This window comes from Ailuropoda melanoleuca, chromosome 1 (assembly GCF_002007445.2).
Source record: "Ailuropoda melanoleuca isolate Jingjing chromosome 1, ASM200744v2, whole genome shotgun sequence".
NCBI lineage: Eukaryota > Metazoa > Chordata > Mammalia > Carnivora > Ursidae > Ailuropoda > Ailuropoda melanoleuca.
Genome location: NC_048218.1, coordinates 49,493,585 through 49,517,340, shown reverse-complemented (window position 1 = coordinate 49,517,340; position 23,756 = coordinate 49,493,585). Strand labels below are relative to the sequence as shown.

Genomic DNA, 23,756 nt, shown 5'->3' with positions numbered 1-23,756 from the left:
GATGTTTAGAAAGAATAAATATCTTACATTTTGATGTTTTTCTAAATTAAAAAATCTGACTTGATCCCTCTTTTTCAGTGTTAGCATAAAATGCAATCTCAGTCATGGTTACTGGCAGCTACTGTTCTTTTTCCAGGATCATTCGGGAGTTTTGAAAGATTGACCTAGTCCATAAGGTTTGGGAAAATATTACTAGTTTTCTACATATCCTAATTGACACTGCCACCCTCATCGCTTATACTGGTGTGGTCCATTCTAGGGAAGCGATCGTACTCTCGATCAGGCACAGCTGTTGCCTATTCCCAACTGACAAAGCTGCTGTACGTAGTGTAGATAGCCCAGCATATGACCTCAGTGCCGAAAGTCTTCCTCCGAGACCTCCTGTTCCAGAGCAGCGATCTTAATCCTCTCCCTTAATTATGACCAGGGTCGGTTGCACTTGTTAGTATGATATCTCCTTTCTTTGACTACTGATCTACAAGAATAGGATCCCAAATTGACTGCAGCCATGGATTTATACTTATTTTTTAGACAGACTCCCAGTGTATTCCCTGGAAGAAGCATCATTGCTTTGGAAACTGACCTTTAAAAAACTTTAAACTTAGCTTTAAAAGGCCCAAATTTGAATTGTCGAATCACTGTGTTGTGCATCTAAAACTAATAAAACAATGTGTATCAAGTATACTTAAATAACATACATATTTTTAAAGCCCAAATCTGAGACAACAGGAAGCTTCAATTTCAAATTGGTTGTTGGGATTGAAGATAAATAAGATGAGTAGGGTCATTCCTAATTACCTATCTTAGTTCGTGGACTCATGCATTCAATCTAATGGGGATACTATACCACACAGTGGCCATTGGGATGTGCATACCAAAGGGTCCCTGTCATTGCAAGGTGTTATGATCAATCAAGCTGATGCCTCACCTATAACTTTAAGAGTCCATTTCATCACTCTTTCTGGCCGGCCACTTAAGAATGGTATTTGGCCTGTGGTTTCTCTGCATGCCATTTCTCCTGATCCACTTATTCCCAATATTCCCATCTTGCTCCTTCAGATTCCTGACCAACCAGTCAAGTAAAGGGGCACTGCGCATTAATCTATGTAAGTCCTAACCATGGGACATTTCTTCTTTTTACAAAAAATAGCTGAAGCTCTGTGCCTTGGGGGATTTTCCTCATTTGTCTCTAAGGTTTACTCCTTATTGGGGCTATAGCAGTAACAGGTTACAGCTTGGATTTATATGTAAAGAAACTCATTCCATGGACTAAGCTTGAGTTAATCCTCCTCAAATAGATGATCTTAGGGAATCTTCTATGAGGCCAGAGGTGTGAGCTGAGGGAGAGGCAGAGATGTGAAAGTGAGAGGTGACACGGAGGTCTGGGTTGATTTGTGCAGCTAACTTGTGCCCTCTCGACCTGCTCGAGTATAATCCTAGGTGTAAAATTTCTGTTTTAGAATGGATTTTTATTGGGCTTGTCCCAAGGTATTACTTGGTAAATTGGGAACACTTTGGCTGTCATGGACCCCAGTCTGGGAGTTCCATCAACTACAGAGCATGCCCCTTCTGACTTCACATTCAGAAACTGTAAAGCAATTACAGGTAAGACAAGGGTCAGGACTCTGTTTATTAAATAACCCCTGCATATCCTTACTCTCATAGGTGGTCATGATGGAGTTCTGGATCTGAATATCCATCAACCTTCCACAGGCAGGCTCTATAGGAAATTGAGTATTCATTTTTCTTCACTGATATTTACTGAATAAAGAATAGGACCCTTTAGGGAAAGGTTGGATCCTCTTTATGATTGCAGGATGACTGCTGTGGCTCCAGGCCTTAGATGCAGATGTGACAATATCAGTGCATATGTCTTCATTTATATCAGTAAAGAAACTTTACTCAGATGTCCTCAGCAGATTGCCCTCATGTTTCATTGGCCAAAATTGTGTCAAATGCCCTGAGTAAAATGAGTCATTGAAAGGAGAATGGTGGTTTTATGATTGGCTAAGTCCAATCAAGATTTATCCCTGGAATTGGGGGATAGGACCACTTTCCCCTGAATTCTGAGGGACCAAAAGAAAGAAAGAAATAAAGAAGAAAACCTTTCATCAACTCATGTAAGTTAATTCAAGTCTTCACAAGTATTATCCTTAAAATAATATGACATATGATTAGCAGGTTTTTATATCAACATATGGCCTGGGATAAAACTACGAGAATTTTCTACCCTTTTATGCACCAGTATATGCTAGAACACAGAATGATGGGTATTTCTATGAAAAGAAAGAAAACAAAAATAAACCTGACCATGTTTAATGTTTGTTAATAGGAAAACAAAATGATAATATGATAATCTTTTAAATGTTTGATGGAAAGTTCATTGCAGTAAGCTTTTCTTATGCTGTTCCCACCAAGTGAGGCAATCCAGTTAAGAAAGTTAATTTATCTGAGTGGAACTGTTAGCATTATTTGACAGCAAAACAACAAAAACTGATTGAAAATTACTCTGCATGTGCTATCATTAGCACCCTCTCCACATACACACATGCACGCACTCTGTTGAAGAAAAGTAACTTTTTTCTATGAGACTAGGCTGACCTGAACGTGAGTTACCTTCACATGCACTTAGGAGATAAGAGAGGAGATCACAGTAATAAAATGGCTCCACATCCTTAATCTTGACTGGACGGCTATAGAGCTGTCAGGCATCCTGAAGACCAAGTTGCTTTCAGCCTCCTTCAGGTGCAGAGGACTCTAGGGCTGTTATTATCGTATTATTTAGCTTAAATCAGGGACTAAGTGCATGAATTTGTCAGACAAAGGACTGCCACAAGAGATTAAGGAATATTATATTTTCGAAATAGTACGTTCTGCCTTTGTGAATAGCACAGAGTCTGATGACTAGGTCTTTGTAAACATTTTATAAAGACATAAGTAAACCATTTTTTACTTCAAATTGCAACCATTTTGAAAAACCTGAAAGCTGTTTCAGAAAGGAAATGCCAAATTTATTGCAAGTCAGTACAAAAGGAAACACTTGTCTGTTGAATATATTTTACAGAACTGTATAGTTAGTAGTCTCTTCAGGTATAAAATAATAGCTTGATGTTTTTGTACATTTTATTTTGATGGCTGGCTTATCTGTAGAGCTAATAGAAAATCAAATAAAGCTTTGTGAAAACTAAAGTTTTCCCAACATTATTCTATTGGATGACTGGAAAAAAAACCCAGCAAAGTGATTTGAGAATTGTGGATAGGAGTTAGCTATTTTCTTTCCTGCTATAGAATTTAAAAAACAACCTATGAGTCCACATTTTTATAGATTTCATTTGCATTGTACAAAAGGGATATATTATTATTAGGCCAGCAAGGAAAGTATTACATATATCACATGAGGGGAAAGATTCTGCTTTTTCTTTTATATAAATACATATCTTGAATAAAATCTGGTAACACATTAAACATTGGCCCTTAAGTATATGCATTACTGTTGTCCTACATCAAAAAGTGAGATCTTCCTAGGTTTGTGCCATGAGTCTTTGTTCAGATTATTATTTATAGATTGATGATTTGCTAAAATGAAACTGGGATGGCTGTTCGAGATTTATTCTATGGTTTTTTTTTTTTTTTTCATGAAGCATAGAACATATGGCCTCTGGGGCTTGAGAGGGAAAGATTCTTTGACTCCATATTGCAATATCTTTTATAGGAATTCTGTCAGATCAAAGGAGTTTAAACTGATTCATTCTTCAGAGCTAATGTTCAACTAAGTTTCTGTAAAACCCTATGTTTTTTGCTCCTCTGTGAGAAGGAGAGGAAGGGTGGTGAGAAGATCATAAGCATATTGGTTATCTTGAAAATGAAATGATTATCATACACCTGTGATTTGGGTGGCGTCTACATTAGTACCAGTTAACATCCATTGCCAGGGGTCTTGTGAGATAGAATAAGACATTATTGTGCTGCATCAGTATTAAAATCAAAGTGAGATGGAGGGTCTCAAAGGGGTTCACCCCTAAGACAAGAGAGTGCAAGAACAAAGAACCACAGGATTAACTAAGGGAAAGCTGGCTTTTTTCTCAGTCTCTGGTAAACTTTCCTCACTCTTTCACCCTGTCCTCTCCCACTTCTCCTCTGCACTCTGCTGAAGTAAAGCCATCCATCATTTCTTTACGTCTACTTCCCAAATCAAGCCATAGGTGACCAAGTTATTCTCTTTTTGTGAACAGCAGCTCTATTAGTCTAGCAGGGCAGATGGGCAGCTCAGTTTGAACAAAATGTCAAGCTCACTGTGGAGCTTGACCCCATCACCTCTGAGAATGACTAGTGTTAGACACAGCTGCTACAGTTATTCATCTGCAATTAAACCAGGATTTCTTCTGGATCTCATTTTTTTGCAGTCAAATCTAAAGCTAAAAAAGACAGTGATAGGGGCGCCTGGGTGGCACAGCGGTTAAGCGTCTGCCTTTGGCTCAGGGCGTGATCCCGGCGTTATGGGATTGAGCCCCACATTCAGGCTCCTCCACTATGAGCCTGCTTCTTCCTCTCCCACTCCCCCTGCTTGTGTTCCCTCTCTTGCTGGCTGTCTCTATCTCTGTTGAATAAATAAAATCTTTAAAAAAAAAAAAAAGACAGTGATAGAAAAGTTACTTTGACTTAAAGTCAACTTGGCATGAAGCTCTAAATTGATTCTCTATGTGCTTTACAATTGTCTGTGAATACTTTCCCAGTGAAGTTCTTACTTCTCCTTAAACTCTATGTCTGGACAACCATCCTTTTTCTGGCACTAATTAACCCTCTTCTCCAATTTCTACATTTGTGCCAACTATACTATTTTCCTTCCCATTTCCTAACTGAGCTCTTTTGGTATTATTCCTTATTTCCCTGGTTGCATATTTTCCAAAAGCTTGGACAATGATCTTTTACAAGAATTCTTGGATTTACATTTTCTTCCTCATTCTCACTCTTAGCACTGTGATATAGGCTTCCAAATAATAGGTACCAAACGCTTCTACCTGGTCTTTATCTCTGGCCCCCTTTTGCTTGATCACATTTGCTCCATAGAACAAATGTAATGTCTAATATTTGAAGAAGTCAAAAGCTCGGGCAGTGAGTGATACCTGTGGGTTTCATTGTCTGGTTGTGTGAGAGATTAGATGGTGACAACAGGCAAGTTAGGAAACCCTACATGCCCCAGTTTTTTGTCTGTTACCTGAAATTAATGATATACCTCAGTGTTGCTGTAAGGATTTTAAGGAGACTTATTCAAAGTACTTCTCATGTGAGAAACACTACATGTGTTTGCTATTTTTGTTGTTGTTTGTTTTTTAAAAAATCCTCTTTCATGCCTACTGATCAAAAGTTTAGTAATTTTCTGCCAACCATTGGAGACATACAAATAGCTTTGTCTGATTGTACAAAACTTATATCATCCTTCCTTGCCTAATTATTCTTAATCTTTCCCCTTAGCTACAGATAAACATTCAGCTGCAGTCTCTATTCTCCCTTGGAAACCCAATATCCAATTCCAATTTTGTGAATGTTATCCCTTGTTTAAAAATCCAATCCCCTCCTTTTATTACTGGGCTTTGCCTCAACTACTAGTAACACAATATTCTTGGATGAATCCACCCCACGGTGGTTTTTATATCATTCCACAACTTTAAAAAAATGAAGCATACAACTTGTGCTCTAGTCCCTTTTGCTGACTTAGATCTTTGTGATAGCATTACTCCCTAGTGCTAGCATCGATGCAGGTTTTCTCACACAGGTTGTAAGTTCCCTGAAGGTAGGAGCCATGACTTCCAACTTCTTTTATAATCCCACCATGCCTGGAATAGTGAAGTAGACAGTAAGGGATTAATACACACTTGTCTAATTTAATTAACTAATAGTTTGGAAGTTTTGTATCTAGATTTTTTTATATATACTTTCTTGGAAAAAGTCTAGGACAAAGGGAAACTGAAATTTCCATTCACTTTGTCTTGGCTTTCACAGTTTAAAATAGCTAATTAAAAATAAAATTGCTGGGATGCCTGGCTGGCTCAATTGGTTAAGCATCTGATTCTTGGCTTCAGCTCAGGTCATGATCTCAGGGTCATGAGATGGAGCCTTGTGCTGGCCACTGTGCTCAGCATGGAATCTGCTGAAAATTCTCTCTCCCTCTCCCTCTGCTCCTTCCCACCTCTCTGTTCACGTGTGCTCTCTTAAATTAAATTAAATTAAATTAAATTAAATTATTCCCTGCTTAAGAAACTGGCAAACTGAAGAGTACAGTTTTTGTCAAGACAATAAAAATTTTAGAAGATTTTGTTTAACCTTGTGAGAGGACCATTTTCCTTTTCTCCCTCACAGTCCTCAACCTCTTGCCTGATTCACTCTCGCCCCTCCATTCCATCCTCTAACCAAACCCTACAAAATTCGACATAGTGGGGTCCCTTCCCACTTCCAAGCTTATGCCTCCTTTCTCCCTCCTACTACCTGCAGCCAAGCTACACTGGCCCCTCTCTGTTCCTTCAGCACATGAGGCTCTTTGCAGCTACTTCAGGACTTCTGCATTTGCAGGTCTATTTGCCTGGAATGCTCTTCCTCTGACTCTTCAATCTACCGCTTCCTTCCTTCCACCCTTCCAGCTAAAGTCCAGGGTACCTCCTCAGGGATCACTTCTGTGACCACTCTGTTCAAGGGAAGGTATTGTCCTTGTCCCTTCACCCTCTGTCATGTGACCTTGTTTATTTCCTTTATAGCATGGACCACACCTGAAATCATCACATTTACTTTTCGTTTCTTGTTTTTTGCTGTTTTCCTTTACTGGAACGTATGCTCTATAATGGCTGAGACCTTAGACTCCATTTTATCATTTATTTCTAGTACTCATAAAAACACCTGACATACCCTCACATAATAATTGAATGATTAATAAGCTTATATAAGTTTAAGCTGTAAAACATATGTATCACCTACGAAATATTCTTAAAAGGGGTGTAGTGAGGTGGAAATATGACACTGATAACTTACGTATTCTCCACAGAAAGAAAAAGGGTGTGGAATGAAGTTAGTCTCACATAATAACCCAATTACTTTGATAAAGCAAGGTTTCATTTCTCCCCAACTGTGAAAGGACTAATGGATCCTGGGTATGTGTATTTTTCTTCCATGCGTTTCCTGTCTATTGTATAACAGATGAAATGAAGAGAATTATTTTAATAGCTGCTAATGTTTTCAAGCAAAAGTAAAACATGTCTTGCCCTCAGAGCTTGCCAGGGTTTCTGACTCACTTTGCCAGTTAGTGTGGAGAGGAAATAAAATTCACCTCTGCAATTTCCTCAGGCTCTCATAGATGTGGAAACAAAACAATGTCTCAGTTAATAGTGTAAAAATTTACATGATGTCATTTAATATATAAATTATGTACTTTTACTAATCTCAGGAAACTTGTCTACTTCCTTCTTCGCTCATTGTACATCATTGGCCTTCTATTTACTGCTAATTGTCATCACCCATGTTTATCTCCTGCTGTCAGTTCTTCAGTTCTCTTGTGTACAGTTCTCAATCTCCAACGATAGTCTCTTACTTATTCTTTTCTCTTTGTCTTGGTTGAAGTTGTTCCCTGGCCTAGATTACCAATTTCATTTCAAGGTCTGGTCCAAGTCCCAGGTCTTCTATGGATTGTTCTCTTCTAATCTCATTTTTTGTATTCTTTACTCATGTCCTTGATCATTTGATGCCTAAAAGTTTCCTATTAAAAAAAAAATCCCAGGGCTCCTGGGTGGCTCAGGTGGTTAATTGTCTGCCTTAGCTCAGGTCATGGTCTCAGGGTCCTGGGATAGAGTCCACCATCTATGGGTTCCCTGCTAAGTGGGGAGTCTGCTTTTGCCTCTGCTCCTCCCTCTGTCCTCTCTCTCAAATAAATAAATAATAAATAAATTAATTAATTAATAAGTATCTTTGTGTGTTCTTTGTCTAGTAAGACTTTAAGGTTCTCTAGGGAATAAGCCATTCTATATATTTATTTTCCATCCCTTATCTCCTAACACTGTCTGTGTCCACAATGTGTGGGTGCTCCATAAATATTTGATGAATTGGATTGTAAGAGGCTATGGAGAGAATGGAAAATAGAAATCTATATTGTGTAGTAAAGGTCAATTAGGTCTATGTTTCTTTGCACTAAATTTTTGAAGGGAACTTCAATGACGTTATAAACCTAACTTTTATCTCCTTTTCTCTTCTTGTAGGATTGGAGGTGCCAATAAGAATGACCAAAGGGCAAGAACCTGAGATAGAAAGAGAGAAAATTTTAGCTATTAGATCAGTGAAATTATTCTCAATTTGAATCTCTGTGGTAATTTTGCTTTCTCTGGAGAAATATATACACACAGTCCAGGAAATACTACAGAAGCTAAAGAAATATTCAATAAAAATTCATATTTAAGAAATATGGTCATGTAGATTAAAGCAAAGAGCCAGACATCTCTCTTAGTCAGCAGTGCACATTTGAGAAACCCACCCACTTGTGTTTCCCTCTGTCCCTGTTAACGAATTTGAAAAAAAGAAAGAAAGAAAAAAAAGACCTGTATTGATCCAGAGAATAAATCAGTCAACTACTGTTTCCTTTCAAATCTCACATGTAGAGAAATATCTCCTAATAATCAGATAAACTTCCTAAATTTTGCTGATGAGAATTATGCAATGACTGGTTGTTTCCATTTCTTTCCCTTAGTAGACAGGATGTTTTCATATCATTGTAGGATTTTTCTTGAGCTTAGGTTTTCTGGTATAGTATTTTTATTTTTCCATTTCTCATTTAACCAATTCGGTTTTTCTAGTGAGTTTTTTAAAACATATTTTTAATTTTACTACTTCTCTGATTTTCAAGTTCGTAAACTTTTTTTGGAAGTAGGTAGGTCAGAGTGTATTATTTTTTTAAGACCCTGACCTATGATTACAAGCAAATACCCCACTCTAAATAATCCTAAATGCAAAGGAAGGATTTTTTTCACCAACATACTTACCCCTCTTCCCTGCTCTAGACCATAAACTAAATATTGCTAACTCCTGAGAATGTGTGATTGCAATGAAGTCTCATAGTTACTCTGGCCTTTAGAAAGAGAGGTAGAAAGTAACGCCCTCTTTCCCTGCGGCATCATGAGGGCAAATCTCTCCAAGTCAGTGATTCAAACTGAAGGGGAGAAACAAAAATGTTAATGCAATGCCAGTAAGGGAGATAGATTTTCATTTCAGAGACGAGATGAAGGATGTGTGTTTGTATGAACTCCCTGAGTCGGGAGGCTTATCTGAGCAGGAGAGCAGGACACCTATGCCGGGTCACTTGACATGCAATCCCTGAAGAGAGGGAGTCAGAATCAAGGTAGGCGGAAACTGATAGAATCCCCACAACTCAGAAGCAATACCCATTCTGCCATACTGAATCGATCCAAGGGAAACAAACTTTGTCTCTGTGGGCAGAAACATGACACTATTTTCATCTAACATTTTGTTTGTACCTTTCAGAATCCCTTCTGCCTGACCTAAATCCAGTCAAATATGGATAGGTCTATTTCAGAAGAACAAATACTATATTGGGTCTCTTTGGAGTTAGAAAAATCTATATTGGAATAAACGTTTTGATAAATATTATTATGCTGATATAGCAGTAATTTATATAGCATAATGGAATATAAATAGTTGCAGGCCAGTAAATTTTCTTGATAACACAAATTATTCTTACTCATTATAGCTTTATACTGTAATCATTTGGGATGGAAGTCATTCTAAAGTGTATTATATACTGATTTACCTTTCTAAACAGAGCATAATGATCATTATATACTCATTTTATTAATGACCTAAAGTCATGAGATGAAGAATAATTATTATTTGGTGATATAATATAGAGATCTTATTTATAGTCTGAAGTGGGCAGAACCTTCTCGGTGACTCATTAGTGTAGTACAGTGGGGAACTCCATATTCTTATGGCATGATATTAGAGAATGCCATTCAATAAATAAGAAGTTGAAAGGTTAAACAATTACAGCCTGGAGTTAATATTGAGGTGCAAACAACTTATAGATATACTTGCCTCATGAGACCAAAACTCAGTATTACTCTGTTGTTTCAACGTGCCTCTGAGGTAGCTTCACATTTCCCATTAAAAATAAAGTTGAATGGTTTGAAATAACTGATACAAAAATAACATCTCCAAAAATGAGATGACTCAAACTTTTCTGTTGTTCTGCATTTTTGATTATGCCCAACTGCTGAATTCTGTGAAAATGTTCTGCCCTTCTCAGAGTTGCAGGCATTTTTCAGTTATTCCTGGAAGGCCCTTGAATCACTCATCAGGATCACTGAGGTTGTTTTGATTTAATGGCAGTTTCAGGGATACTTTTTACTCTTACTTAGCTCTGATATAGTCTAGGCGATAAACAGTACCATTGTGGTAACAAATGCCTCCTTTGAAGGAAAGGACATTATTGCTTTGCTGTCCATATCCCTTAATCTGATTGTGGACTAACTCCTCTTGTCCTAGTAGAACTAAAAATTTTAGGTAGTGGTATACAGTGAGTCTTCTTATGATGTTATGTCAACAGATTTGCTGCAAGATTCAAACTACTTCTAATGCTAATTTTTCAGAAAGTTTTTCTGACCTAGTGTATTAATCCAGCTGTTGCATTCACTATCTCACCACACTCATTCATAAATGAAGGAGCACTGTATCCTTTCCAGGTTGCATCTCTCTTGTTGACTTTATGCCTCTGACCTGATTTACAATGTCGAGATATTTCTGGAAAGCAAAACTGTTCTCTTTGTACTTAATGTGAGATAGTCTTTGTATTTAATGGGGAGCAAGGGCAAGTAACAATTTGATCAGAGACAACTGTAACCTGACAAACAATAGTTCTTAGCTCTTCATCACACTGCAGCTTGGTCTTTGCTAAATATATGGAATCATGCACATTTCTCATTTGCCAAAGAGGCATATTTTTCTAACAGCATTGAATAGTGGCCTTGCAGAGGAATGTTCTGTGGTCCTAACTAGAAATAGCTTTTTCTCTAAACCCCAAGCCCTCTTAACTGAGAGATAGATAAAACCCTATCATCTACTTCATTTTCTCTAATTCTTTTTTCCCTTTGCCTCTAGGGAAAAAAAAATTAGAAAATAGTTGGCAGCACATTAAGGACACAAGGCAGAGAAAAATGTAGGTTCCTGAAATGTTTAAGGGAGATGGAAATCATCTACTTTTGGGAACTGCCTAACGGAATTTAGCTGGTGCATTAGTTATCCAAATTACCTCTTGCTTTTATCGCACACACAATATAGAGCTGAATTGTTAAATGATGTGCACTTTTTTTTCCCAAGAGCAAGATTGGACACTTAATCAGGTCAATAATTATTCACGCATTAGCACAGTCTTCTTCTTAAAGTGTAACGGTGACTCATTGGGTATATAGTCATTATTACTGATTAGCAGGAAATTATTTTTGCGCATCAGTGGTTCATGTGAAAACAGCTAAATTTATTATGCTGAGTTATTTAACAGTTGGACCATGTGAGAACTCTGGGGGGATTAAATCTTTATACATACATCAGTAGGTAACTATGGAAAAACTATCCTCTGGGTTACTGTTACAGTTGAATTTTGTTACTAACAGGTTCAACTTTCTGAAGTTTGATGCTCACCTTGATATTCATAATGTACTTTCATAATAATGTTCCCTTATAGGTAAATTTATTTGATAAAGAAAGAAACGGGGAACAAAAAAGTAAATAATATGATGAAAGAGTAGAAGGTAAAATATAAACATAGAGAGTACACGTAAAAAAAAAACAAAAGTGAATAAGAAAGACAGGAAGGATGGAATGAGAGATATAATTTCATTTAGTTTGAATTGTTAATTGGATGAGATATGATGACATATCTAAAATTCTCTTTGGTTTACACAATTGATTTTTAATATTGTGAATGAAAGACAAATCGTACATTTCATTTCAGTCATTTCTTTATAGGAAATATTCCAAGGAGAAAATTTACAAAACATTACTTGCATTTGTCCCCGTTGGGAATGGGTAGATGCATCTTACAGATGATACGTTAACTTGATCTTGTTCTTGTGATCTTGCTTCATTTTTACCTACTCATATTTCACTAACTCAAAATAGGATTGTTTTGGAAAAAAAATTTAGATATTATATATTTTTATCTGTAAATATATCAACATATATTGCTAAAAAGGTGAAGATTCCCTTTTAAACATAGCCACAATATTATCGTATCTTAAAAAATATTAGAAATATTCCATTAATACTATAAGTCTATGTTCAAATTTTCCCAATTATATAATAGTTTGGTTACAACAAATTTTGTTTAATCTCTATTCAAATAAGGTCAAGACATTGCATGTGTTTTGATACGTCTTCTTAGTGTCTTTTAAACTGTAGATTACCTCTTCTACTAATTTTTGTTCTTGCAATTTATTTGTTGAAAACAAGATTATTTATATGCCTTGATCTGATTCAGGCTTGTTACCTTTGGCAAAAACACTTCAATGTGGTGTTTTAGCTTTCACCTGGAAGCACAGAATATCTGGTTGTCCCTCTCTTTTGAGATTAGTGTCAAGTATTTTCTTAAATTGAGTGTTTTATGTGAGAGAGGCATGTTAAATGCCTGGTTGTTTCCCTTTATTTACCACTTTCTAAATAATAAATTAGTTATCCATCATCATCCAAAGTGATAATTTATTCTACATATCATTTTGAACTTGTGGATTTTAACATATTTGATTGTTATCAACCCATGGTAGTTTTAATTTTTACTGATACACACACTGTCCATCTTTGGCACAACGGAGCTTTTCAGGTTTGCTCCTCCATCCATTGGATATGACCCTTTTTTTGGAAGTCATGCCCAAAGTAGTCTTATCAAAATAGTCTTTGATGGATTCCTTGCTATCAGGTATGACCCGGTGACATCAGGATCATCTTCGGCATATCTTTTTCAAAACCTGGAATTAGCCATTGCTTCAATGGGGAAATGGTATGGAGTGGGAAATGGTATTTTGTGATTAAAAAAAAAAAAAAGAAGGAAAGCTAGGCTTTCTTTGTTTGCTTGTTGGTTTTAAACAGTGGTGGCTTGTTGTTTCTAGGACTTTCTCTCTTTTCAGTGGACAAGCTTATGAATATCATTTTTTAAACCATGAGTTTATAATAAGATTTCATTATGGAATTCTAATTAACTCCATTGATTTCTTAATTATGCATTTGCTTTTGTGTATTTAACATTTATAAATAGTTGCTTTACCCAATTATATATATAGGGTTTTTCCCCCCTTTAGTTCTTTTTGTCTTTAAGTTAAATTCCACTCAGGAAGGGCAGGCAAATCACTGTTTTTTCCATCATTTGCCATTATATTTTTTTGTTGGGTAAGCCAACAACTAAGTAAGTATATGGAACATTTGGATTTACTTCTGACTTTTGGGGATTTCAGTTTTTTTTTTATTTTAATATAATTTTATCTTAAAATTATATAATATTTAACTGGTTCAAAATACATGTACAAAGCAAGCATATTCAGAGAAGTCTAACTTCGATCATGAGTTTCTCAGCCATGCTCCTCTGTCCTTCATAGTCAAACATTTTACAATTTTATGATTTATCCTCTCATTCTCTTTTGAAACCAAACAGATATAGATTCATATGACTTGTTAGATAAATGTTAGCATGACTTTTTTTTTTTCACTTAATAGTGAATCATGGAGGTTACTCTGTAACTGTCTATGGAGCTATGTCTGCTTTTTTTTTTTAACAGTTGCATTGTGTTTCATTATGTGGGTTTACTATCGTTTATTCAGGGAATTCCCTATTGATATGTTTGCTTCCAATTTTTAGTTATTACAAATTATGGTTGAAGGAATAGACTTATGCATAATTTTACCCATATTTTTGTCATTGTATTTTTGGAATAGATTCTTAAAAGTGGAATTTCTGGGTCAAGGAATAAATGCATATGTAATTTGGCTATGTATTGGCAGATTCTTTTCCACTATTTTGCATTTTCACCTAAAATGTATGGAAGGGCTTTTTTCCCCACAGCTTCACCAATAGTGTATTCTCAACCTTTTGGAGTTTTATTATACTGATAAGCAAAATGATGGTATCTCAAAATAGTTTGATTCGGATTTACCTTATTATGAAATTAATTTTTCATGTTTAATGGATTTTATGTTTATTTTTCAGTGAGCTATATGATCATATATCCAGGCTATTTTTATGTAGAGTTGTTGGCTTTTTGTTTTCTCTCTCTTAAAAAAAAAAAAACAAACTTTTTAATGTATTAGGAATTATAGCTAATTGCAAAAGTTGTGTCCATTTCCTTTGCAATGTTCTTTTCCACCTCCTCCTCTAAAGATTTGGAATTCATTTTCCTGCTTGTTTTGTACCAAGGTTAGGCTGGGGACTTGTTTTGGCCAATAGAATGTAGAAGTGAGCTTGTACCTGTTCAGCTTAAGCCTCAAAGATTTTGCATGCTTCTCTCAGTTTTTCTGCTTCCTGCCTAGCTACCATGTGAATCAGTCCTGGTTAGCTTGCTGAAGGATGAGAATCCTGATGCAGCAGAGATGAGCCACCAATGCCTAGGTTGCCTTAGACCTGGCAACATGAGCAAGCCTAGCAGAAACAGAAAGAACTAAATACCCCAGAATTCCAACCTTGGGATCATGATCTAAATAAGTTATTTTTGTCTTAAACTTCTAGATTTGGGGGTGTTTTTTTCAGGTAGCAAAAGCTCACATAAGGATAATAGCTCTTTTTCCAAGAAACATTGCAAACACTTTGCAGAGTTCGTACATTGTCTTTATAAGTGACTGAAAAATCTGGGTTTTTTTCTTTGCATTTCTACTTTAATTTTGCTTTTTAGTCTTGCTTTCCTTATTCTTTCTGTTTTCTCCCCACCTGCAACATAGTTTTAAATAGTAGCCATTGGGTGTTATATGCAACTAATGAAGCATCAAACTTTACATCGGAATCTGGGGATGTACTGTATGGTGATTAACACAATATAATAAAATAAAATTAAAAAATAAATAAATAAATAGTAGCCATTGCACTGAACATGTGATTTTATATTATTCCTTTTTAATTTGATATATATACCATACATTTTTCCTGTGTTTCTATATGGTGCTTATAATTACAAATTTTGATTACAAATCCTTTATGTCCTTAAGTTTAACATAATTTATAGATCCTTTCTTCTTGAACATTTATTTTACATTTGTTGCTATTACAGATAATACTACAATGAACAGTATTTTGCTTTATTGAATTGCTTTCCTTTGATAAATTATCATGAATGAAATTACTGAATCAAATGTATAAAAATCTTTATAGTTTTTGCTATATTTTGACATATAGTTTTTCAAATAATGTAATTTATAATGTCACCAGCAGTAAGTACTGCATTCTACCTAGTTACAGATTTTTATTTTTTTACGGATTAAGTGTGCCGTTCTCCCAAAGTAATTCTTAGAAATGGCTTAAGAAATCAAAAGGCAATAAAGAAATCAAAAAGACAAAAATGGAAGGTGTAAAATTGCAGTCTCCTGTCCATCCCTCCCTCCATCGGTTCTCTACTCCCCCAGTGGATGCCACCAGGAAGTGTTTGAGCTATTTTCTCTGGTGTTTAGCTAGGTTCCAAAATAACTTATTTTTAATATCCTTCTAAATTTCAGATATTGTGTATTGACTTCCATCTATAGAAACTGAAGAGTTAGCTCTTTTAAATCCCTCTCATACTTTGATGTCCCTCTCACAGATACATGTCTACTCTTCCCATCAAACTCTTCCCATCAAACCCAGTTTCTAACATTTAAGTTGAAATCTGTATTCAGAGTTTTAAATTCCCGTGGTTATGCATATACTGTTTAATTCAGAACCAAGTTGAGCACTACTGTTAAATTTCCTTTCTTGTACAACTTTTTTGTTGGTATTTTGTGGAGTTACTTGCCCTTTATTTTTGTTGTTATTTAGTTATCTTACAATCTCTGCTTAAATATTCCCACAGTCTTCCTTCTCAGTCCTATTTCACACTCATTCCTATTTCTGTGAATCTGTTTGTTATAAGAGGAATTTTGTGAATTTCCTCCCAGAACTTTAACTCCTACCTCTTCTGCTTTAGTCCGCCTGGTTTTTCTCTAAGGCTCAATGTGCATCTTAAACACTTCTTGTTCTTTTCCCGCAAATTCTCTTCACCTCTCTCCTATGCTGGACCCACTATGTCATGGATATCACATATAAAGGATATTTGTTGTGAGTTTTGCATGCCTAACATCTGAAGCATTTTCTGTGATAGGGGAAGGCCTCATTCTTATGGACAATGCAGGAAAGTAAAGCCTGACTTGCTGTACAGTAGCTGAAAATACTAGATTCTCATTTTCACTGACCTTTTTTTTATCCAGGAGACAAATGTATGAGCTAGGATGGCTCAGTCAAATGTGTTTGTGGCAGATTTCACCTTGATTCATGATGCATAAAGGAAGGGGCAGGGGATGCTTTCTCTGATGGTACAGAGATAACACTTTAAGGTGGGGTTCTTGTGGGTAGGGACAGCTCACCTCCCCCAGCCCATACCTGCAGGGGCTTCTGGCACCTAAATGCCCTCTCTCACCCCTATGATATTCTTGCTGCTCTCTTAGTACTGCTACAGAAACCAAGCTTGACCATGTGGAACCCTGCTGGAAACCCCCAGTCTGTAATCACAGGATTCACCCAAATCATTGTTTTGCTCCTTGTGTCCCACCAAGTGTCTAGAGCCTTATGTGTCTACATTGCGATTGTGGAGATGTCCACAGGCAAGATCTCTGGTGGTTTTGTGTGAAAGATAAAAAGGCCTCATGAATCCATTTTTAAACGTTTAATTAATTCATTTTCTTGCATCCAAAATCTCTTTACTAACAAAGCAGGATCTGGGGGCGCCTGGGTGGCTCAGTCATTAAGCGTCTGCCTTCGGCTCCGGGCGTGATCTCAGCGTTCTGGAATGGAGCCCCCCATCGGGCTCCCTGCTCCACTAGGAGCCTGCTTCTTCCTCTCCCACTCCCCCTTCTGTGTTCCCTCTCTCACTGGCTGTCTCTTTCTCTGTCAAATAAATAAATAAAATCTTAAAAAAAAAAAAAAAAGGATCTGGGGGTAGTTTTTGTAACCACGGTGGGCCCATTGGACTCTGGTGAACTCAAACTTCGGGTCGTCGGAGTGCATGTAGGGCGCAGCCTGGCTGCGCAGGGGTCTCCCGGCCTCGTCGAAGTGTCCGCACACCTCTCGACCCTTCAGGGGAGCAGACAGCAGCACAGTGCCACGCACTTCAGGGAGTACAGGGCCAGCTGGTGGAGGTGAGATCTTGCTCCCGCCTGGATGATGACGTTTCTGCGCGCGGCCGTTTCCAGCAGAGCGCGCACACTCTCCGTTTCGGTACTTCCTGGATGGATGCTCAGGTCACCCATTAGAGTCTCCGCAACAACAGCTGTTCTGTCTCCCGGCCGGAAAGGTTCATCTTCCGGGTCATCCGGGAGAGGCACGAAAGCGGCAGGTTGGTGCCACGCATGAACCGCCTCCTCAGCTAACAATTTGGTTGAAGGTGGCGTTGGTTTGTTCGGCCAGAAAATTGTACAGCTTGACCAACAGCCTTTGATAGATGTCCTGACTTTCGGGCTCTTTACAGGGAGCCTTTTGGTGCTGTTGTGGAGGATGCCAACTCTGAGGATGGCACCTCTCCCACCTCCGACGTCGGCACAGCTCAAGAGGTATAAAACGGTTCGTTTCTCTGGCGACAGTGCATGGCATGTTTTGTAGCCCTTCCAACGATACTATAAATTATCCATAACCTCCAGATAAACTCTTCATCAAGGCATGCATCCAGGGTCCTCTTCTTTGGACTAGAAGCCCTGGTTGATACAAAGTGTGAAGACAGATTGCACCTTTCTTTCTTCCTTACTACCTTGTGCTGGAGACCACTCCCTAGCAGCTTTCCGTAATTATACGGAAGGAGAAAATTTTTTGAGAGCACTTATATTGGGCATTTTTTCCCTATTCTCATAGTTGATAGTTTGGACTTAAATTTTTAGGTAGCAAATCATGCCTCAGAATTTTAAAAGCATTTCTACGTTGGTTTACTTGCTTTCAACATGGCTGCTGAGAGGGCTGATGATGGTGCTTTCACACAGACACCTATGCCTGTGAATCTTGGCTCTCTCTCTCCCCAGAGATTGTCAGGCGCCTCCTTCATTCCTCAGGTGATGAAATTTTACCGTGATGGACTTTGATGTAGGTTGTTTCTGCTTTGTTTCTCCATTCATATCTGTTGGATCCTTTAAGCTCTTTTCAACGTGGAGATCCACGTCTACCAGTTTAATTAGGGGAATTTTCCTTGTTTTATCTTATCTCTTTGATAATTTTTCCCTTCCATTTTCTCTGCTTTCATCTGGAGCTCCTATTACATAAATGTTGGACTTACTGAGTCAACCTTTTTTTCTTATATTTTCTGTCCTATTTTTCTTCTTTTTTTTTTTTAATTCTGGCAGATACCATTAACTTTATTTTCCAATATTTCTTTCATTTTTAGTTTTGCTATTTACTTTAATTTTCTAAGACTTTTCTTCTTGTTATGTGAAATAACCCCCTTTTGTAGCAGTTTGATTTGTGCCTACACATAGGTATAATATTTCTCTTATTTCTTTAAGGACAATAAAATATTTAATTTTTTAAAAATTTTGCTCCTTAAATTCCCTTGTTTTTGCTGTTGCTGCTGTTGTTGTTTGTTCATTTGTTTTTCTGTATATTTTCATTTTCATGTTTTATATTAGAGACTTTACACAACTGTTTGGTGGTCCTTGGCCTCTCATTTACATTAAGAGTGAGACACTAAAAGTTTATTGGAGCCCTGTTTTCTCAGGCGGGGCTGGTTTACTGATGAGTTTTACCAAGGGAAGAACTCGGGATTTTGTTGTATTTGAGGGGATCTCCCATTGTCGGTATGGATAGTATTTTTTTTCTTTCTTTCTTTTGATCTGGTTTTTCTTTCTATTTCCTGCATGGGGATTTTGACTTGGACGCTAGTAGGCCAGGCACCAGGATAGGGGAAGTGGCTGATGGACTCAGTGTTTAGTAAATGAGTTATCACTCAAATTCTACTTTTAGTACCTTACTTACCTCTTCCCCTTACTTACGCTTTATATCCTTAGATGAGATCCTCCATTGTTCAACTTTTCCAGAGACTAAACCCTTTATCTTTAGCAGGGGTAGGAGAGAGATAATTACTTGGCTGCTTGGGATAGAAGGAAATATAGCAGCTCTTTGTAAAGACTTACCCACTTATCTTGCTTTCTGCTTTGCCTTGCACCTTCACTGAAGGAACTGATCCCTTCAATTCTTCGGGCTCCTGTGGTATGAAACACCTAGATTCTTGCTCTAATCCCCATTCTTCTCACACACACATACATATCTCCATTTAGGTCTCCTAAATTAGAAATAACTGCCTAGTTGGCTTCCAGTTTCCAAAATTATTTAACATCTCTTTTCTACATTGCTCCAGTTTCTTTTTTTCTTCTTCCCTCCCTTCCTCCTTCCTCCCTTCCCTCTTTTCTTTCTTTCTTTCTTTCTTTCTTTCTTTCTTTCTTTCTTTCTTTCTTTCTTTTCTTTCTACTTTTTTCACTTTTTGAGCCTATCCTTTTCTAATTGCTATAATTTTTTGATGTTTTAGATGGATCAGAAATAAATGCATGTGTTAGATTCATAAGGCTTAACCAGAAAATTCTAAGTACATTTCTTTCATAAGAAAAAAATCAAGGAACTGAAAAATCCTTCCGTGGGCAGATTGGATACCAAAGCCTATAGTGGAAATGGAAATTCTAAATTCTATAAACTCTCCCTGGGCTTTTTCATAAATCTACTCTTCATAGATTGGCATTTATTAGGAAGATTTTTATTCCAGAATTGTAATCTTTCTACTTTTGCTTTTGTTATATTCAGAATTAGAAATGTATTGTTATTATTTTATCATCTATGCCTCACTTCTCTCTTTCTATGGATAAGATTGTTATTAACAAAGGAATATAACTCTCATCACTCACATTTTAGTTCTGTATTTTCTAACTTAGCTAGTTCATTAGTTGAAGCTGTGCTCTTCCACAATATCTATGCTCAGAAATATCTCTTTTTCTTCACCTTCTGAGGTTTTATTTCCTTTCAAGATGATTTTATTTTAAGATAATAAACATACGCTAGGTAATATTTGTGTAACCATTGTGTTATTAGTTATACAAATACGGCGTTCCATCTCCCTATTCTCCTTTCTAACCAATAACAAATTTTAAGTGTGTAGCAGATATTAAGCATTGTAGATAGAGGGAAAACAAGAGTGTAGGAAGATCAAGGATTGAGATTTATCAGGCATAGAGATGCAAAGAAAGAAGAACAGAAGAAAAATAACGGGGTAGTCATTATGGATCATTTTATCTTCTGAGGCAAAATAATTGGTTATTTATTTTCATTTAACTACATTATATAGCATATAAAATCTGACTCTTTTTTCATCTTTCAAAATGAAATATTGGAAAATTATTGCTAAATCATGTATGTTGTTACAAGGTCATCAGTGAAATTGAAAACTTCATACCTAACTTCACACCTTAAGAAGTTAATCTACATGGCGGTGTGCCTGGCTGGCTCAGGAGAGCCTTGGCTCTTGATCTCAGGGTTGTTGAGTTCAAGCTCCACACTGAGGGTAGAGATTAATTAAATAAATATGAGAAGAAGAAAAAAGAGAAAAGTTAATCTACATGGGACCAGAAGCCAAAGTATATTGCATATTTTGTTTCTAATTTTTATGGAACACAAGTAAAACATTTGCCTCCATGTATAAATAACAGTGGACTGCTTGAAATGGAGGATTCCTTTCTGCAGAAGTCTGCAATTTTATGCTAACATCCCTCTGCCTGTGAAACGCTCTGTCAGAAGAAGAGTTGGCAAAATTACTGTTAGAAGGCTCATTAATGTACTTTTCACTTCCATTTCATCAATGACTTGTTTTGTTGTGAAAAGGACTAAGCAAATGCCTATCTATTTTACTATAGCTTTAAACTAATACAAAACAAGTTATACAAGATAGCTGAAAAAATGAATATATTATTTTTTCCCCTCAGATATATATACAAGGTATACTTTTAAGTAAATAAAAGATTATGAAATGCCTTCGGGCTCTGTTGCTAGTCCAGTGTTACAATGCCCACTATTACCTGGTTAAGGAATGATGGCTTGTTTTTGAGGAACATGACACTAAAAACCTTAGAGCTCGTCATTTTGTTTCCAGATTAGAAAATTGTTCTATGGAATCACCTTCCACTCCTTTTTGTTTTGGGACTAGCAAATCTAGGTTCCTTCATACATTTTGTTTGTCTAAATTCAAGACCCAAGATTCTTGAAGACAGTAGATTCATAAGTCCATGGATATTTTGGAAATGGATATTTTAACTTTCATTATAAATGCTTCCTTCTTTGGAGAGAGATCGATGTTTGAACTTTCATTATAAATGTTTCTTTCTTTCTAATGCGCTAGGCTTCTTTCTCTCATCCTAGAACACCTTGCCCTAGTCACTGAATCCTATGCTTCATATTGATCCAACTTAAGAGACTATTTTTTTTTTAAGATTTTATTTGTTTACTTGACAGATAGAGACAGCCAGCGAGGGAGGGAACACAGCAGGGGGAGTGGGAGAGGAAGAAGCAGGCTCCCAGCAGAGGAGCCTGATGTGGGGCTCGATCTCAGAACGCCGGGATCACGCCCTGAGCCGAAGGCAGACGCTTAACGACTGCGCCACCCAGGCACCCCAAGAGACTATTATTTTTTATTCTATACATGTAAAGTTTTCCAGATTAGGTACTTAAAAATGTTTACATTTGTAAGATTTAATATTCTATTTTAAGAAAAAAAAGTGCAGTTTTGTCCTATAATTTTATTTTTCAAATGCTTCCCATTTTTACTTGATCCTCACCACAATTACATCAATACATTTTTTTTCTTTTCCATGCAATATGAATGGAGATTCTCTTTTAGCTCACTCTTGTATCTCAGTCACTGAACATCCTATCTTTCACATAGTAGGCACTCAATAATTCATCATAAAACACACTGATCCTACCCTTCTGTAAAGGACACGTGGTACTGGCTCATTCCACTGTTTATAGTATTGATTTAATGTTTTAATTTTGGATTTGAAGCTTGAAAAATGATTGTTGCTTTTTCAACCAGAATGGTATATGTTCAGAAGTTAATAATAACAGTACTACTTTATTTTACTAATTTTAAAATTATCCTGCCAAACACATACATTTTTAACTTCTCTGATATTGGAAAACACCTACAATCTTGATTTAATTGGAAACTCTCCCTTCCCTTCCTGCCTTCCTCCCTTCCTTCCTGCCTCCTTTTTTCTTTCCCTCCCTCCCTCCTTCCCTTCCTTTATTTCTTTTTTCTTTCTTCATGGATGATAACATAATAATAGTATGTCTTAGAATCAAAGCAGACTTTCATTTGAGGAGATAGCCTAGCTACAATTAGTTGAACTCCTATTGCATGCTAAGGTGTGTGAGTACTTTATTTTTTTCTATTTTACAGATGAGGAAGTTTAGGCGCCAAAGTTAAACAAATCACTCAAAGTTGTGTATCTACTAAATGGTGTCACTTGAACTGACATGATTCTACTCCAAAGAGTGCTCTTTACACAAACTAAAGTTTCATTTTTTCACTATATGTGAACTATACCTGGACAGAGCTCTGAAGTTATAGAAATAGAATCATATATGCTAAAGTTGGAAGAAAATTTAGAGGGTATCAATTCTAATTCCCTTAATTTGTAGATTAGAAAAGAACTCCAGATAGGTGGGGTAAATGATTTCTTCCAGGTAATAAGTTTAGAAATTTGCAGACACAGGGCTAGAATAAAAATCATGCATACTTGTAGTAACTAATTTAAATATCACAGAAGTATATAAAAAAAAAGTGAAATCTTGCTCCATCTTATTCTGGAAAGATCCCATCTTTCAGAGATGTAACATTTACCCTACAATTTTCAAATAGGACTCAAAAATAGGGACAATGATGCAAGTATCTGTAAATGTAGTCCTTAAAATTATTTTGGAAGTCAAAAGGAAAATATTACTGCACATACAACTCTTCCAATATGTGCCCTGACACTTTTATTAAGAGAGGAAGAACTGATATATGTAACATATACAAAGACTTTCATAATAGCTCCTACTATGTAGTAAGAACTCCTTATACATTAACTCATTTAATCCTTACCAGAAGTTTAGAGATGAGAACTAGCTACCTTTGTTGTCATTTTATGAATGAAGTAACAGGAGTTTAGAGGTCAAGCAACTTACTAAAGGTATAAGAATAGGACGATGGATTGTTGATGAATGAAGATTTGAGTCACTCAAACCCTGGTTTATTGAGGTTCTGGCTGATGGTGGAGGTAACAACAAATGGGTAATGGAGGAAGGAAGCCAAAGATATTAAAGATATTAATTAATTAAAATGAGCAGCTACAGACATGAGAACTGTAGAAGCTCTGCATGATTTTTTGGACTGGTGTGTGTGTGTGTGTGTGTGTGTGTATGTATTTGTAGGCTAACCATTTTCTTCATCCTTGCTTTCTCTTGATGATATTTATATACATGCAATTGGTAGTTACATTTACAATTT

The 23,756-nt window shown here is 36.6% G+C and overlaps 1 pseudogene; it reads left to right on the top strand.

Annotated features, from left to right (window-relative positions):
• The window catches only part of LOC109489113, a 101,492-nt pseudogene extending 83,993 nt beyond the window's left edge, over positions 1-17,499 (top strand).
• Positions 17,500-23,756: the final 6,257 nt, after the last annotated feature.